Source organism: Mus caroli, unplaced genomic scaffold (genome assembly GCF_978045245.1).
Source record: "Mus caroli unplaced genomic scaffold, Mus_caroli_1 scaffold_5, whole genome shotgun sequence".
NCBI classification, from domain to species: domain Eukaryota; kingdom Metazoa; phylum Chordata; class Mammalia; order Rodentia; family Muridae; genus Mus; species Mus caroli.
In genome coordinates, this window is record NW_028227260.1 from 154,341,670 (window position 1) to 154,361,149 (window position 19,480).

The 19,480-nt window shown below is 38.0% G+C and overlaps 1 pseudogene; it reads right to left on the minus strand.

Moving 5' to 3' along the window:
• Window positions 1–19,150: 19,150 nt before the first annotated feature.
• LOC115030260 (U6 spliceosomal RNA) lies at window positions 19,151–19,251 on the minus strand (annotated as a pseudogene).
• Between the last annotated feature and the right edge of the window lie 229 nt (window positions 19,252–19,480).

The following is a 19,480-nucleotide window of genomic DNA, read 5'->3' on the forward strand; positions in this document are numbered from 1 at the left end:
AGTCCTAGCCAGAGCAATTCGACAACAAAAGGAGATCAAAGGGATACAAATTGGAAAAGAGGAAGTCAAAATATCACTTTTTGCAGATGATATGATAGTATATATAAGTGACCCTAAAAATTCCACCAGAGAACTCCTAAGCCTGATAAACAGCTTCGGTGAAGTAGCTGGATATAAAATTAACTCAAACAAATCAATGGCCTTTCTCTACACAAAGAATAAACAGGCTGAGAAAGAAATTAGGGAAACAACACCCTTCTCAATAGTCACAAATAATATAAAATATCTTGGCGTGACTCTAACTAAGGAAGTGAAAGATCTGTATAATAAAAACTTCAAGTCTCTGAAGAAAGAAATTATAGAAGATCTCAGAAGATGGAAAGATCTCCCATGCTCATGGATTGGCAGGATCAACATTGTAAAAATGGCTATCTTGCCAAAAGCAATCTACAGATTCAATGCAATCCCCATCAAAATTCCAAATCAATTCTTCAACGAATTAGAAAGTGCAATCTGCAAATTCATCTGGAATAACAAAAAACCTAGGATAGCAAAAACTCTTCTCAAGGATAAAAGAACCTCTGGTGGAATCACCATGCCGGACCTAAAGCTCTACTACAGAGCAATTGTGATAAAAACTGCATGGTACTGGTATAGTGACAGACAAATAGACCAATGGAATAGAATTGAAGACCCAGAAATGAACCCACACACCTATGGTCACTTGATCTTCGACAAGGGAGCTAAAAACATCCAGTGGAAGAAAGACAGCATTTTCAACAAATGGTGCTGGCACAACTGGTTGTTAACATGTAGAAGAATGCGAATCGATCCATTCCTATCTCCTTGTACTAAGGTCAAGTCTAAGTGGATCAAGGAACTTCACATAAAACCAGAGACACTGAAACTTATAGAGGAGAAAGTGGGGAAAAGCCTTGAAGATATGGGCACAGGGGAATAATTCCTGAATAGAACAGTAATGGCTTGTGCTGTAAGATCGAGAATTGACAAGTGGGACCTCATGAAACTACAAAGCTTCTGCAAGGCTAAAGACACCATCAATAAGACAAAAAAACCACCAACAGATTGGGAAAGGATCTTCACCTATCCTAAATCAGATAAGGGACTAATATCCAATATATATAAAGAACTCAAGAAGGTGGACTCCAGAAAGTCAAATAACCCCATTAAAAAATGGGGCTCAGAACTGAACAAAGAATTCTCACCTGAGGAATACCGAATGGCAGAGAAGCACCTGAAAAAATGTTCAACATCCTTAATCATCAGGGAAATGCAACTCAAAACAACCCTGAGATTCCACCTCACACCAGTCAGAATGGCTAAGATCAAAAATTCAGGTGACAGCAGATGCTGGCGAGGATGTGGAGAAAGAGGAACACTCCTCCATTGTTGGTGGGATTGCAAGCTTGTACAACCACTCTGGAAATCAGTCTGGCGGTTCCTCAGAAAATTGGACATAGTACTACCGGAGGATCCAGCAATACCTCTCCTGGGCATATATCCAGAAGATGTCCCAACCGGTAAGAAGGACACATGCTCCACTATGTTCATAGCAGCCCTATTTATAATAGCCAGAAGCTGGAAAGAACCCAGATGTCCCTCAACAGAGGAATGGATACAGAAATTATGGTACATTTACACAATGGAGTACTACTCAGCTATTAAAAAGAATGAATTTATGAAATTCCTAGCCAAATGGATGGACCTGGAGGGCATCATCTTGAGTGAAGTAACACAATCACAAAAGAACTCACACAATATGTATTCATTGATAAGTGGATATTAGCCCAAAACTTAGGATACCCAAGATATAAGATACAATTTGCTAAACGCATGAAACTCAAGAAGAATGAAGACCAAAGTGTGGACACTGTGCACCTTCTTAGAATTGGGAACAAAACACCTAGGGAAGGAGCTACAGAGACAAAGTTTGTAGCTGTGATGAAAGGATGGTCCATTTAGAGACTGCTGTATCCAGGGATCCGTCCCATAATCAGCTTCTAAACGCTGACACCATTGCATACACTAGCAAGATCTTGCTGAAAGGACCCAAATATAGCTGTCTCTTGTGAGACGATGCCGGGGCCTAGCAAACACAGGAGTGGATGTTCACAGTCAGCTATTGGATGTATCACAGGGCTCCCAATGGAGAAGCTAGAGAAAGTACCCAAGGAGCTAAAGGGATCTGCAACCCTATTGTTGGAACAACATGATGTACTAACCGGAACCCTGGAGCTCTTGTCTCTAGCTGCATATGTATCGAAAGATGGCCTAGTCGGCCATCAATGGAAAGAGAGGCCCATTGGACTTGCAAACTTTATATGCCCCAATATAGGGGAATGCCAGGGCCAAAAGAATGGGAATGGGTGGGTAGGGAAGTGGGGGGCGCTATGGGGGACTTTTGGGATAGTATTGGAAATGTAATTGAGGAAATTATGTAATAAAAATATTTAAAAAAAAAAAAAAAAAAAAAAAAAAAAAAAAAAAAAAAAACAAAAAAAAAAAAAAAAAAAAAAAAAAAAAAAAAAAAAAAAAAAAGAGTTACAGGAGAGCACTATCAAACAGGTGAAAGAACTGAACAAAACAATCCAGGATCTAAAAATGGAAGTAGAACCAATAAAGAAATTACAAAGGGAGACAACTCTGGAGATAGAAATTCTAGGAAAGAAATCAGGAACCATAGATGCAGTATCAGCAATAGAATACAAAAGATGGAAGAGAGAATCTCAGGTGAAGAAGATTCTACAGAAAACATGGATACAACAATCAAAGAAAATGTAAAATGCAAAAAAAAAAAAATACTAACTCAAAACATCCAGGAAATCCAGGACACAATGAGGAGGCAAAACCTAAGGATAATAGGATTAGATGAGAATGAAGACTTTCAACTTAAAGGGCCAGTAAATATCTTCAACAAAATTATAGAAGAAAACTTCCCTAACCTAAAGAGAGAGATGCCCATGAACATACAAGAAGCCTACAGAAATCCAAATAGACTGGTCCAGAAAAGAAATTCCTCTTGACATATAGTAATCAGAACAACAAATGCACTAAATAAAGATAGAATATTAAAAACAGTAAGGGAAAAAAGGTCAAGAAACATATAAAGGCAGACCTATTAAAATTATACCAGACTTCTCACCAGAGACTATGAAAGTGAGAAGATCCTGGACAGATAGATGTTATACAAACCCTAAGAGAACACAATGCCAGCCCAAGCCAAACTCTCATTTACCATAGATGGAGAAAACAAGGTATTTCATGACAAAACCAAATCCACACAATATATTTCCACAAATCCAGCCCTAAAATGGATAATAAAGGGAAAACTCCAACACAAGGAGGGAAATGAAGCCCTAGAAAAAGCAAGGAAGTAATTCTTCAAGAAACCTAAAAGAAGTTAGCCTCAAGAACAGAATCCCAACTCTAACAACAACAACAATAAAAAACAAAACAGGAAGTAACCATGACTTTTCCTTAATATCTCTTAATATCAATGGACTCTATCCCAAAATAAAAAGACATAGACTAACAGACTGGCTACATAAACAGGATCCAACATTTTGCTGCATACAGGAAACCCACCTAAGGGAAAAAAACAAACACTACCTCAGAATAAAAGGCTGGAAAGTAATTTTCCAAACAAACTGTCTGAAGAAACAAGCTGGAATAGCCATTCAAATATAGAATAAATTCGACTTCCAAACCAAAGTTATCAAAAAAGACAAGCAGGGGCACTTCATACTCATCAAAGGTAAAATCTTCCAAGATGAACTCTCAATTCTGAATATCTAGGCTCCTAATACAAGGGCATCCACATTCATTAAAGAAACTTTAGTAAAGTTCAAAGCACACATTGCACTGCACACAATAATAGTGGGAGTCTTCAACACCCCACTCTCATCAAAGGCAGATCCTGGAAACAGAAACTAAACAGGGACACAGTGAAACTAACAGAAATTATAAAACAAATGGATTTAACAGATATCTACAGAACATTTTATCCTAAAACAAAAGGATATACCTTCTTCTAATCACCTCATGGTACCTTCTTAAAAATTGATCATATAATTGGTCACAAAACAGGCCTTAACAGATACAAAAATATTGAAATTATCCCATGCATCCTATCAGATCACTAGGAACTAAGGCTGATCTTCTAACAACATGAATAATAGAAAGCCAACGTTGCCGTGGAATCTGAACAACACTATATTCAATGATAACTTGGTCAAGGAAGATATAAGAAAGAAATTAAAGACTTTTTAGAATTTAAGACAACGAAGTCACAACATACCCAAACATATGGTACACAATGAACGTAGTCCTAAAAGGAAAACCCATAGCTCTGAGTGCTGCCAAAAATAAACTAGAGAGAGCACACATTAGTAACTTGACAGCACACTTAAAAGCTCTAGAACAAAAGGAAGCAAATTCCTCCAAGAGGAGTAGACGGCAGGAAATAATCAAACTCAGGGGTGACATCAACCAAGAAGAAAGAAAAAGAACTATACAAAGACTCAACCAAACCAGGAGCTGGTTTTTAAAGAAAATTAACACGATAGGTAAATCCTTATTCAGACTCACTAGAGGGCACAGGTACAGTATTCTAATTAACAAAATCAGAAATGAAAGGCAGACATAACAACACAAAGTGAAGAAATCCAAAGAATCATCAGATCCTACTACAAAAGTCTATACTCAACAAAACTGTAAATCCTGGAAGAAATGGACAAATTTCTGGACAGATACCAGGTACCAAAGTTAAATCTGGATCAGATTAATGATCTAAACAGCCCCTATCCCCTAAAGAAATAGAAGTAGTCATTAATAGTCCCCCAACCAAAAAAAGCCCAGGACCAGATGGGTTTACTGCAGAGTTCTAATCAGACCTTCAAAGAAGACTGAATTCCAGTTCTCCTCAAACTGTTCCACAAAATAGACACATAAGGTACTCTACCCAATTCATTCTTTGAAGCCACAATTACTCTGATACCTAAACCACACAAAGACCCATCAAAGAAAGAGAACTTCAGACCAATTTCCCTTATGAATATCGATGCAAAAATACTCAGTAAAATCCTTGCAAACCGAATCCAAGAACACATCAAAGCGATCATCCATCATGATCAGGTAGGCTTCATCCCAGGGATGCAGGGATGGTTTAATATATGGAAATCCATCAACATAATCCACTATATAAACAAATTCAAAGACAAAAACCACATGATCATCTCCTTAGATGTTGAGAAATCATTTGACAAAATCCAACACCCATTCATGATAAAAGTCTTGGTAAGATCAGGAATTCAAAGCCCATATCTAAACATAATAAAAACAATATTCAGCAAACCAGTAGCCAACATCAAACTAAATGGAGAGAACGTTGAAGCAATCCCACTAAAGTCAGGGACTAGACAAGGCTGGCCACTTTCTCCCTACCTATTCAATATAGTACTTGAAGTCCTAGCCAGAGCAATTAGACAACAAAAGTAGATCAAGGGGATACAAATTGGAAAGGAAGAAGTCAGCATATCACTATTTGCAGATGATATGATAGTACATATAAGTGACCCTAAAAATTCCTGATAAACAGCTTTAGTGCAGTACCTGCATATAAAATTAACTCAAACAAATCAATGGCCTTTCTCTACACAAAGAATAAATAGGCTGAGAAAGAAATTAGGGAAACAACACCCTTCACAGTTGTCACAAATAATATAAAATACCTTCGTGTGACTCTAAATAAGGAAGTAAAAATCTGCATGATAAGAAGTTCAAGTCTCTGAAAAAAAGAAATCGAAGAAGATCTCAGAAGATCAAAAGATCTCCCATGCTCATGGATTGGCAGGATTAATATAGTCAAAATGGCTATCCTGACGAAAGCAATCTACAGATTAATTGCAATCCCCATCAAAATTCCAACTTAAGTCTTCACTGAGTTAGAAAGGGCAATTTGCAAATTCATTTGGAATAACAAAAAACGTAGGATAGCAAAAACTATTCTCAACAATAAAAAAAACCTCTGGTGGCATCACCATGCCTGACCTCAAGCTATACTACAGAGCAATTGTGATAAAAACTGCATGGTACTGGTACAGTGACAGACAGGTAGATCAATGGAATAGAATTGAAGACCCAGAAATGAATCCATGCATCTATGGTCACTTGATCTTTGACAAGGGAGCTAAAACCATCCAGTGGAAAAAAAGATAGCAGTTTCAACAAATGGTGCTGGCACAACTTGTGGTTATCATATAGAAGAATGCGAATTGATCCATTCTTATCTCCTTGTACACAGCTCAAGTCTAATTGGAACAAGGAACTCCACATAAAACCAGGGACAGTGAAACTTATAGAGGAGAAAGTGGGGAAAAGCCTCGACGATATGGGTACAGGGGAAAAATTCCTGAACAGAACAGCAATGGTTTGTGCTGTTAAATCGAGAATCGACAAATGTAATCTTATAAAATTGAAAAGCTTCTGTAAGGCAAAAGACACTGACAATAAGACAAAAAGACCACCAACAGATTGGGCAAGGATTTTTACCAATCCTAAATCTGATAGGGGACTAATATCCAGTATATATAAAGTACTCAAGAAGTTGGACTTCAGAAAATAAAATAACCCTATTAAAAATGGGGTATAAAGTTGTAATAAGGACACATGCTCTACTATGTTCTTAGCAGTCTTAATTATAATAGCCCAGAGCTGGAAAGAACCCAGATGTCCCTCAACAAAGGAATGGATACAGAAAATGTGGTATATTTACACAATGGAATACTACTGAGCAATTAAAAGCAATGAATTCATGAAATTCTTAGGCAAGTGGATGGATCTGGAGGGTATCATCCTGAGTTAGGTAACACAATAAGAAAAGAACACACATGACATGCATTCACTGTTAAGCAGATATTAGAAACTTAGAATACCCAAGACACAATTTGCAAATCACATGAAATTCAAGAAGAATGAAGACCAAAGTGTGGATACTTCGCTCCTTCTTCGAATGGGGAACAAAATACCCATGGAAGGAGTTATAGAGACACAGTTCGGAGCTGAGATGGAAGGAAGGACCATCTAGAGACTGCCCCACTTGGGGATCCATTCCATAATCAGCCACCAAACCCAGACACTATTGCATATGCCAGCAAGATTTTGCTCACAGGACCCTGATATAGCTGTCCTTGTGAGGCTATGCCAGTGCCTGGCAAATACAGAAGTGGATGCTCACAGTCATCTATTGGATGGAACACAGGGCCCCCAATGGAGGAGCTAGAGAAAGTACCCAAGGAGCTAAAAGGGGTCTGCAACCCTATATCAAGAACAACAATATGAACTAACCAGTACTCCCCAAAGCTTGTGCCTTTAGTTGAATATATAGCAGAGTTTTTCCTAGTAGGCCATCATTGGGAGGAGAGACCCTTGGTTTTGCAAAGATTATATGCCCCAGCACAAGGGAATTCCAGGGCCAGGAAGCAGGAATGGGTGGGTTGGGGAGCAGGGGAGGGGGGAGGGTATAGGAGACTTTGGAGATAGTATTTTAAATGCAAATGGAGAAAATATCTAAGAAAAAAGTTTTAAAAAAGAACAGAAACAGATGTTCATATGTGAATTCAAGCTTGGGAGATAAACTAGTGAGATAAAGGTCAAAGTTCTGAGTGAAAGAAAAATGATTTCACTGTTGATCATATTGTTTTGATGTACCAGTAGGAAACAGAGATATATCAGTCATTAGAAAATACTTATCTGCTTGGTGTAAGATCTATATAGCACATATTCAAAAATTAATTCATATATTATCTACGTTGTAGGAATACATGAATCCATTTATAAACATTATACAGATCAATATGACTAAGTGAGATATGCATATCTAATTTTGTTCCATTTTCAGTTGAAATAGAAAATTTTTGTTGAGATACATACTATATAATTCAAACATAGTTCCTACATCCCGTATTTTTATATACCCAGACAACTTAATAAATTTGTTAAACCAGCTTGGCCTCTGGGAATATTTAGGATTTCAATTTCTGGTATAGCAATATAGAATAGTGAAATTTTTTTATCCTTTATATTTTTCTTAATTTATTTCATTCACTTCACATTCTATTATTAGCCCACCTCTCCTCCCAGTACCCCCTCACAAAGATCCTCCCCCATTCCCCCTTCTCCTTTGAGAATGGGGAGCCCTCCCAGATTCCTCTGCCCTCTATCCAGCACATCAAGTCACAGCAGGAATAAGGACATCCTCATCCACTGAAACCAGACAAGGCGGGTCAGCTAAGGGACTGAGATCAACAGGCAGACATCAGATTCAAGGACAGGCACCTCTCCAGTTGTTAGGGGACCTGCAGAAAGACAAAGCTGCACTTCTGCTACATATGCAGAGGGCCTAGGTCCAGCCCATTGCTTGCTCTTCAGCTGGTGATTCAGTCTCTGGGAGCCTCCAAGGGTCCAGGTTAGTTGACTCTGTTGGTCTTCCTGTGGAGGCCCTGTCCTCTTCCGGTCCCTCAAGCTTCCCCTCAACTCTTCCATAAGACTCCCGAGCTCCATCTAATGTTTGGCAGTGGGTCTTTGCCTCTGGTTGCACTAGCCTCTTGGTGGAGCCTCTCAGAGGACAATTATGCTAGCTTCCTATCTGCAAGCATAACAGAATATTATTAATAGTGTTAGGTATTGGTTCTTGCCCATGAGATGGGTCTCAGTTTTGGCCATTCATTAGTTGGCCATTCCCTTAGTCTCTGCTCTATCTTCTTGCCTGCACATCTTGTACGAAAGACATATTTTGAGTTGAAGGTTTTGTGAGTGGGTTGCTGTTAAAACATGTTGCACTTGATTATTTGGTAGAACAAAGTAATTTGGTAGAACAAGAATTAATGCATATGTGTATCTTATTACTGATAAAGAATATAAGATTTATAAACAATACAGATAAAGCAAAGTATGACCAAGAACTAAGTACTTTTATTTTTAAATACATTTAATGTATTTAATTTAATAGATGGAGAAACCAAGATATTCCATGACAAAACCAAATTTAAACAATATCTTTCTACTAATACAGCCCTACAGAGGAAAACTCCAACACAAGGAGGGTAACTACACCCAAGAAAACACAAGAAATTACGCATCTGACAACAAACACAAAAGAAGAGAATCACAACACATAATACCACCTTCAGCAACAAAAATAACAGGAATAAGAAATCATCTGTCTTTAATATCTCTCATCATGAATGGACTCAATACCACAATAAAAAGACATAGGCTAACGGACTGGATATGTGAACAGGATTCAGCATTTTTCTCCATAAAATAAACACACTTCAGTGACAAAGACAGACACTACCTCAAAGTAAAAGGCTGGAAAAAATTTCCAAGCAAATGGTTTCAAGAAACAAATGGAAATTGCCATTCTAATATCCAATAAAATAGACTTTCAACTAAAAGTTATCAAACGGGATGGGGAAGGATAATTCATATTCATCAAAGGAAAAATCCACCAAGAGGAAGTCTCGATTCTGAACTTCTAGGCTTCAAATGCAAGGGCACCGACATTCATAAAAGAAACTTTATTAAAGCTCAAGGCACACATTGCACCTCACACAATAATAGTGGGAGACTTTAACACCTCACTCTCATCAATGGACAGATCCTGGAAACAGAAACTAAACAGAGACACAGTGAAACTAACAGAAGTTATGGACCAAATGGATTTAACAGATATCTGTAGAACATTTCATCCTAAAACAAAAGAATATACCTTCTTCTTAGAACCTCATGATACCTTCTCCAAATTGGCTATATAGTTGGTCACAAAACAGACCTCAATAGATACAAGAAGATTGAAATAATCCCATGCATTCTATCAAATCACCACCATATGGTGGTCTTCCATAACATCAAAACCAACAGAAAACCCACTACCCATGGAAACTGACCAACTCTCTACTCAGTGATAACTTGGTCAGGGAAGAAATGAAGGAAGGAAGGAAGGAAGGAAGGAAGGAAGGAAGGAAGGAAGGAAGGAAGGAAGGAAGGAAGGAAGGAGTCAAAGACTTTATAGAATTCAATGAAAATGAAGATACAACACACTTAAACTTATGGGACACAACGAAAGTAATGCTAAGAGGAAAATTCATAGCACTAAGTGCCCTGGCAAAGAAATTGGAGAGATCCCATACAATCATAACAGCATACCTGAAAGCTCTAGAATAGAAAGAAGCAAACACACCCAAGGGGAGTAGATAGCAAGAAATAGTCAAACTCAGGGCTGAGTTCAATCAACTAGAAACAAAGAGAACAATACAAAGAATCAGTAAAACCAAGAGCTGATTCTTTGAGAAAATCAACAAGATAGATAAACCCTTAGCCAAACTAACTGAAGGGCAGAGAGACAGTATCGAAATTAACAAAATCAGAAATGAAAAGGGAGACATAACAACAGAACCTGAGGAAATTTAAAAAAAAATCAGATCTTACTACAAAAGCCGATACTTTGGAAATCAATCTGGTGGTTCCTCAGAAAATTGGAAATAGTTCTACCTGAAGATCCAGCTATACCACTCCTGGGCCTATACTCAAAAGATGCACTACTATACCACAAGGAAACATTCTCCACTATATTCATAGCAGCCTTATTTATAATAGCTAGAAGCTGGAAACAATTCAGATGTCCCTCAACCAAAAAATGGATACAGAAAGTGTGTTTCATTTACACAATGGAATACTATTCAGCTATTAAAAATGGCCATCATGAATTTTACAGGCAAATGGACAGAACTGAAAATATCCTGAGTGAGGTAACTCAGACCCAAAAGCATATGCATGCTATATACTCACTGATAAGTGGATATTAGCAAAAAAGAACAGAATACCTAGGATATAACCCACAGACCATAAAAAGTGTAACAAGCAGCAAGACCCGAGAAAGGCTGCTTCAATCCCACTTAGAAAGGGGAAGCAAATAATTATGGGGGAGAGCAGGAGAGAAATCCAGAGGGAATGAATGTTTGGTGTAATAATGAAGCTATCTGATTCTGAAAGGTGTTCTCTCTCTCTGTCTCTGTCTCTGTCTCTGTCTCTGTCTGTCTCTCTCTCTCCCTCGGTATTTAGCCATAAATTCCATTTCCTCCTACATACATATGGCTACTCAAGTGATTTGATTTTCATAAGTAGAACTTTTGGTTATTGTATTACTCGTGGTCTCCTAGAGAAATAAAAATGATAGAATTTACATCTATATCTATGTCTATATAATGTATCTATATATATATATCCATGTATATGTGAGTGAATGGGATTTATTAGAGTGACGTAAAAGTTATGATCTGACTATTCCAGCAATATGGCAAATTCAAGAATCTAGTATTTGTTCATTCCGTGAGGCTGGATGTCTCAGCTGGTCTTAAGTATATGCTGGAATCTTAAAGAAGTAGGCTGTAATAACAGTGAACGAATGAACTTTCAGCAAGAGAGAAGCCAAGCAGGCAAAGAGTCAGCACTTCCGTTTTCCATATCCTTTTTATAGGATGCCACCACTAGATGTAGCCCAGATTTTAGGTGAATCTTCCCAGCTCAGAAAACTTGGATTTAGGGTAAATCTTCACACCTCAAATGATTCAATCAAGAAAAAAACCCACCATAAGTGTACCCAGCTGCTTGGATTTTAGTTAATTCCGGATATACTTAAGTTGATAACCAAGAATTGCTATCACATTTATTGTGCATAAGAGACTATTTGTGAAGCATTCTGCATATTTCCTCCTGGATATTACAAGAATGCAAAGACCCAAACATTCTTTGTTCCCCAGGGTTGTTTTTGCAGCCAGCAACCTAGAAGGGTAAAATAGTTTGTTGTCCTGGGGATATCAGTGATTTATTTCAAGAATGGTAAATACTCAAATAGTAGTATTTCCCTCCTAAAAGATATCCTATCATATGTATCTAGGAGACTCATGCTTTCTACCAGCATACACAAATCTGTCTTATTACCTTGTAAATAGTGAAAAAAAAACAGACAATTTGGACATGAGTATGGTTGAGAGCTGTGTTCATTGAAATGAGAAGATTCTTCAGGATCAAACAGAACAAATTCCAAGTATGTATCTTATTCTTAAACTATAATGAGGCCAAGGATTGAAAATAATATCCAATGTGCTTTGGTTTCTGTTCACCTTCAGGTGAGAGGATGGAGACATATTATTGTGACATGAGGCTGTAAAGCCTGAGAGTTCAATCTGTCATGGTTACAATGGCTCTAACTGCTGAATCAAAGAACATACAAGGTAAAATAGTGTCAGTAGTGAAGATATAGAGCATAGAGTAGAGAAAAATATTTGAAGTTTATTTGTTGAACCCAAGCAAGTGTTTACCTGAAATCTAACAGAAATATAAAACTTTGGTACAGAATCTCATTCTCACTGCATATCCTGGTCATTCACTGCCACTATATACCAGTCTTATGTGATACAACAGCAACAGTAACAATAGCAGCAACAATTGAATATGTTGGGGAGTTTAGGGAAGAGGAAAGAGTCAACATTTTGCAACTCTACTAGATATGTAGGCATTAAGTTCCTGTTGGACTTCATCCCATAAGAGTGATAAAAATAAAAATAAAAATATTGAGGACTTTATGTGTTGGTATTTAGAAAGTACTTGTTGCCTTCTGGACATTTTCTTGTTTCTATACTTCACATAGGTAAGAGACAGAATGAGCTCTGGAGTAAGGAGGAAAATGGGGGAAATTAAACCTTTCCTGCAACTTAGGCTTACAAAAATCCTTTAGTCATAAGGGTAAAATAATTAATAATTAATCCTCTCCTAAGATTGTTAGTAAGACAGATTTTCCAGCATCACAATTTATTTTTTTGTTTATGGGGTTTTTCTTTATTTATTTTGTATTTTTTCATACAATATATTTTGATCATATTCTTTTCTCTCTCCCAACCCCTCTAAAATTTTTTCCATCTCCCAACTTCATGTTCACCTCATTTCAAACAACAACAACAACAAAAACTAACCAAAGTTAGTTAAAACAAACAGGACAGCCAAGCCTATATTGTCTCAAAAAACAAATAAAATAAAAATGCCAAAAAGGACACACACACACACACACACACACACACACACACACGACAGTTATAAATTCTGTATTGTGTTGACCAACTACTCCTTGAACATGGGCACCACTCTAGAATGTCATTGATATACTGAGAGGCCAAACTTGCTCCATCTTGGGACCAGCTTTCAACTTAAAAGAAAAAGAGCCTGAGAACTTGATCTGTAGCTGAACCCAAGCTGCACCCAAGTACTAGGAAGGTCCCCATGGCTTGTCCATACCTCAGAGTTACTCCCTAGCAACTTCCTAGCAACAGCTAATTATGATTACTATAATTGTTTCAAGTGTACTTTCAGACCTTTTGTGATTGATTATGGTTTTGCTTCAGAGCACCCACCTGTTGGGTTACAGTAGTCATCCAATTAGATGATTGCCAGGCTAAACACCCTCTCACTTGCTCACTATTTCCTATAAAACTTTGTCCCACTGAGGGCTGGGGCCACTTCACCCTCCTGTTCTGCTGCTATGCAGAAATGATTAAGAGAAACTTAATAGTTTCTGAGAATGAGGAGTCAAGGCATGAGATAGTGTTTGTTCATGGTCGCACCAGGCTAGCTGAACTCAAGGTGTTGACTAGAGATATAATCTCATCTGAGGTTCAAAGTACTCTTCTAAGCTTCCTGATTACTGGAAGAATTCATTTCTTTATACTTCTATGACTGAGGATCAGAGAATCACTAACACATGCTTGAAGCACTAGAGTAAATACTTAAATCTGAATTTTTAAAGTTCATTTGAGGAACCAGTTCCACCCAGTCACTAATGTAAGACTATGGTACAAACCTTCAGTTAAAAAATGACTAAGTTTGGGAAATATATTGTGTAACATGGTTATAATAGCTAGTAATTATTTTTAATTTGAAATATGATAAAATGGCAAAATTTCAGTGTTCTGAGTCACATTCTAATTGTAACAGCAGAGGCTGATGGGTATAGTTAATTAATTTGATTTTGGTACACATTACAAAGTATGTACATATATCAGATCATCATACCATATACCTTGTATATACACAATTTCACGTGTTAATTATAATTTAATAAAGGTGGAAAAAAGTAGAACTTCAAAATAGAAGTTTTATGGGAAACAATTTTCTATGTAGAAACTATCTTTTTTTCAGGAAAAATAGTTTCTGATAGGTGATCTAGGACTGCTTTAGCCAAGCAAAATCGGCAATTAGAAAGAATTGTCAAGACTCAAAGTGTGAAAAAAGTCTACAGAATGAACACTTTGTTTCTTCTACAGATATATTGAAACAAAGCAAACATATAATTAAAACAATTTAAATATATTTAGTCTTAAATATAAACTGTGCTTGGATTTTGATTCAAAATGATTGTTAAAATATAGGAAACAAGGGAATTTGAACATTGAATTGATGTTTGAAACCATTAAGGGAATACTGTTATTTTTAGATGTGATATCTTTAGATATAATTAAGATATGGATGGCTCAGTGGTTTTAATAGCACCTTACATTTTTGCAAAGGATCTGGGTTAAGTTTCTAGCACCCACATTAGGTGACTCATAACTCCTGGAACTCTTTCTTCAAGGGTCTCCAACACCCCTTTGTGGCTTCTTAAACAAACACATGAACATACATGTGTACACACATACACACACACATACCATTAAAATATTAAAGGCTAGAGAGATGGCTCACCAAGTGGTTAAGAGTGCTTACTGCTCTTTCTGAGGACCCAGGTTTAGTTCCCAGAACTGATATAGTAGCTCACAAGTGTTTCTAACTCTTGTTCTAGGGTATTTGACACACTTCTGACCTCTTCTGGCACCAGGCATGAAAGTGGTATACATGCATACATGCAGTCAAAACGTTCATACACCTAAAATAAAAACAAATAAATCATTAAAAATATAAAGCTTTAGAAAAATGATTATTTTTAGATATGATATTATGGTTATGTTTTAAAATGTATCCTTATCCTTTACAGATATATGTTAAAATATTTGTGAATGGTATGATACAATTAGTTTTGTATCAAAATGAAGGATAATTAATGAGTTGGAGGGTTCAATGGAAATAAGACTGATTTAAAAAAATTTAGTCTTCTCCCTTGAGCAATGAAGTATATGACAGTGCTGGTCAGTGAGACAAAGAAATCAGAAAAAGAAACAAGGAAACCCAATGGCCTAATGAATATGTCATTTATCTTCAACCAGAAGGAGAAATCAAAAAAAAAATTAATTAGGTATTTTCCTTGTTTACATTTCCAATGCTATACCAAAAGTCCCCCATACCCACCCCCACAAACCCCTACCCACCCACTCCCCCTTTTTGGCCCTGGCTTTCCCCTGTACTGGAGCATATAAAGTTTGCAAGTCCAAAGGGCCTCTCTTTCCAGTGATGGCTCACTAGGCCATCTTTTGATACATATGCAGCTAGAGACAAGAGCTCCGGGGTACTGGTTAGTTCATATTGTTGTTCCACCTATAGGGTTGCAGATCCCTTTAGCTCCTTGGGTACCTTCTCTAGCTCCTCCATTGGGGGCCCTGTGATCCATCCAATAGCTGACTGTGAGCATCCACTTCTGTGTTTGCTAGGCCCCAGGATAGTCTCACAAGAGACAGCTATATCTGGGTCCTTTCAGCAAAATCTTGCTAGTGTATGCAATGGTGTCTCAGCGTTTGGAAGCTGATTATGGGATGGATCCCTGGGTATGGCAGTCTCTAGATGGTCCATCCTTTTGTCTCAGCTACAAACTTTGTCTCTGTAACTCCTTCCATGGGTGTTTTGTTCCCAATTCTAAGAAGGGGCAAAGTGTCCACACTTTGGTCTTGGTTCTTCTTGACTTTCATGCGTTTAGTAAATTGTATCTTATATCTTGTGTGTTCTAAGTTTCTGGGCTAATATCCACTTATCAGTGAGTACATATCATTTGAGTTGTTTTGTGATTGGGTTACCTCACTCAGGATGATGCCCTCCAGGTCCATCCATTTGCCTAGGAATTTCATAAATTCATTCTTTTTAATAGCTGAGTAGTACTCCATTGTGTAAATGTACCACATTTTCTGTATCCATTCCTCTGTTGAGGGGCATCTGGGTTCTTTCCAGCTTCTGGCTATTATAAATAAGGCTGCTATGAACATAGTGGAGCATGTGTCCTTCTTACCGGTTGGGACATCTTCTGGATATATGCCCAGGAGAGGTATTGCGGGATCCTCCGGTAGTACTATGTCCAATTTTCTGAGGAACCGCCAAACTGATTTCCAGAGTGGTTGTACAAGCTTGCAATCCCACCAAAAATGGAGGAGTGTTCCTCTTTCTCCACATCCTCACCAGCATCTGCTGTCACCTGAACTTTTGATCTTAGCCATTCTGACTGGTGTGAGGTGGAATCTCAGGGTTGTTTTGATTTGCATTTCCCTGATGATTAAGGATGTTGAACATTTTTTCAGGTGCTTCTCTGCCATTCGGTATTCCTCAGGTGAGAATTCTTTGTTCAGCTCTGAGCCCCATTTTTTAATGGGGTTATTCGATTTTCTGGAGCCCACCTTCTTGAGTTCTTTATATATATTGGATATTAGCCCCCTATCCGATTTGGGATAGGTAAAGATCCTTTCCCAATCTGTTGGTGGTCTTTTTGTCTTATTGACGGTGTCTTTTGCCTTGCAGAAGCTTTGCAATTTTATGAGGTCCCATTTATCGATTCTCGATCTTACAGCACAAGCCATTGCTGTTCTATTCAGGAATTTTTCCCCTGTACCCATATCTTCTAGGCTTTTCCCTACTTTCTCCTCTATAAGTTTCAGTGTCTCTGGTTTTATGTTGAGTTCCTTGATCCACTTAGATTTGACCTTAGTACAGGGAGATAGGAATGGATCAATTCTCAGTCTTCTACATGATAACCGCAAGTTGTGCCAGCACCCTTTGTTGAAAATGCTGTCTTTTTTCCACTGGATGGTTTTAGCTCCCTTGTCAAAGATCAAGTGACCATAGGTGTGTGGGTTCATCTCTGGGTCTTCAATTCGTGTTCCATTGGTCTACTTGTCTGTCGCTATACCAGTACCATGCAGTTTTTATCACAATTGTTCTGTAGTACAGCTTTAGGTCCGGCATGGTGATTCCACCAGAGGTTCTTTTATCCTTGAGAAGAGTTTTTGCTATCCTAGGTTTTTTGTTATTCCAGATGAATCTGCCGATTGCCCTTTCTAATTCGTTGAAGAATTGAGTTGGAATTTTGATGGGAATTGCATTGAATCTGTAGATTGCTTTTGGCAAGATAGCCATTTTTACTATATTGATCCTCCCAAACCATGAGCATGGGAGATCTGAGAAATCAAATTTTTAAAAATTATTTTTATTGTCTGAAGATCTAATAAAAGGGAGAGAGTATTTTTTCAAAATAACCTCAAATTAGATATTGAAGTTTTCTTATTCAGCCACTCAACAGTATAGCACAATTCTAAGCATCAAAATAAATGTTCTATAGCTTCCTTTTTTCTTTACCCTTTTAGTTCTCACTTACGTATGTTAATTATATAATAATGGGTTTCATTATGACATATTCCTACATGTATATAATGTGTTTGGGCTCTGGTGAGATGGCTCAGCTGGTGAGCACCTGCCATGAAAACCTGATAACCTGAGTTTGATACCCAAGACCATAGTAGAAGAAAAGAACTGACTCTTGGAAATTGTCCTTTGACTTTCACATGCACATTAAGGCATGCACATGCATACACTCCACCACACATCATAGAGACACATAATAATAGTAGTGGTGATTGTGGTGGTGTGGTAGTAGTAGTAGTAGTAGTAGTAGCAGCAGCAGCAGTAGTACTAATAAACAGATATCGAGTATTTTTATCATATACACACTATCCATTAACCTCTGTTGTACTCCTACCACTCCCAGTGATCCCCTTCTGCTCCAGCTGGTCTTTTTTTTTGGGAGGGGGGAGTATTTATTTCATTTACATTTCCAATGCTATCCCAAAAGTCCCCCACACGCTCCTCCACCCACTCCCCCACACACACCCACTCCCACTTCTTGGCCCTGTCGTTCCCCTGTACTGAGGCATATAAAGTTTGCACAACCAATGGTCCTCTCTTTCCACTGATGGCCAACTAGGCCATCTTCTGATTCATATGCAGCTAGAGACACGAGCTAGGGGGTGGGGGTACTGGCTAGTTCATAGTGTTGTTTCACCTATAGGATTGTGGATCCCTTTAGCTCCTTGGGTACTTTCTCTAGCTCCCCCATTGGGGGCCCTGTGATCCATCCAATAGCTGACTGTGAGCATCCACTTCGGTGCTTGCTAGGCCCCGGCATAGTCTCACAAGAGACATCTATATCTGGGTCCTTTCAGCAAAATCTTGCTAGTGAATGCAATGGTGTCAGCGTTTGGATGTTGATCATGGGATAGAACTCTGGATATGGCAGTCTCTAGATGGCCCATCCTTTCGTCTCAGCTACAAACTTTGTCTCTGTAACTCCTTCCATGGGTGTTTTGTTCCCAATTCTAAGAAGGGGCAAAGTGTCCACACTTTGGTCTTGGTTCTTCTTGACTTTCATGCGTTTAGCAAATTGTATCTTATATCTTGGGTATTCTAAGTTTCTGGGCTAATATTCACTTATCAGTGAGTACATATTGTGTGAGTTCCTTTGTGATTGGGTTACCTCACTCAGGATGATGCCCTCCAGGTCCATTCATTTCCAGCTGCTCTTCTTACTATGTTAATGTTTTTATTTATGTTTTTTGTGACTCATTTTATTCTACTATTATTTCTTATAAGATCCAGACTGAGTGAATATTGGCCAAAACCATGGGCTCCTTGCCAGTGGTAACACCACTGAAGCAAACGTGTCTCCACTCCCCAGCAACCATTAACTGCCTATAGAATCCCAGCACTCGGGAGGCAGAGGCAGGCGGATTTCTGAGTTCAAGGCCAGCCTGGTCTACAAAGTGAGTTCCAGGACAGCCAGGGCTAAACAGAGAAACCCTGTCTCGAACCCCCCCCCCCAAAAAAAAACAGGAAAAATATGGAATGCTTCACAAATGCCATCCTTGCTCAAGGGCTATTCTTATATTTTCTGTGACATTCCAATTTTCATATACGTGCTGCTAAAGTAAGCACTCCATAGCTTCTTAAGTTTTTTTCCTTGAATGAGGAACTAGTTATTTTGTGAATTAAACTTTAAAAAATTTTAATTATAAAAATTAAACTGTCAAAAATTATTGAGTATCTATAACCATGCCTTTTGTTTATCTTAAATTAGCAATTATATGAGCTTAAAAACTGGCTCCTTTTCTGAACAAATGAGTTAGTCTCATTTTTTTTATGACACCTTTTTGAATATTTGCAG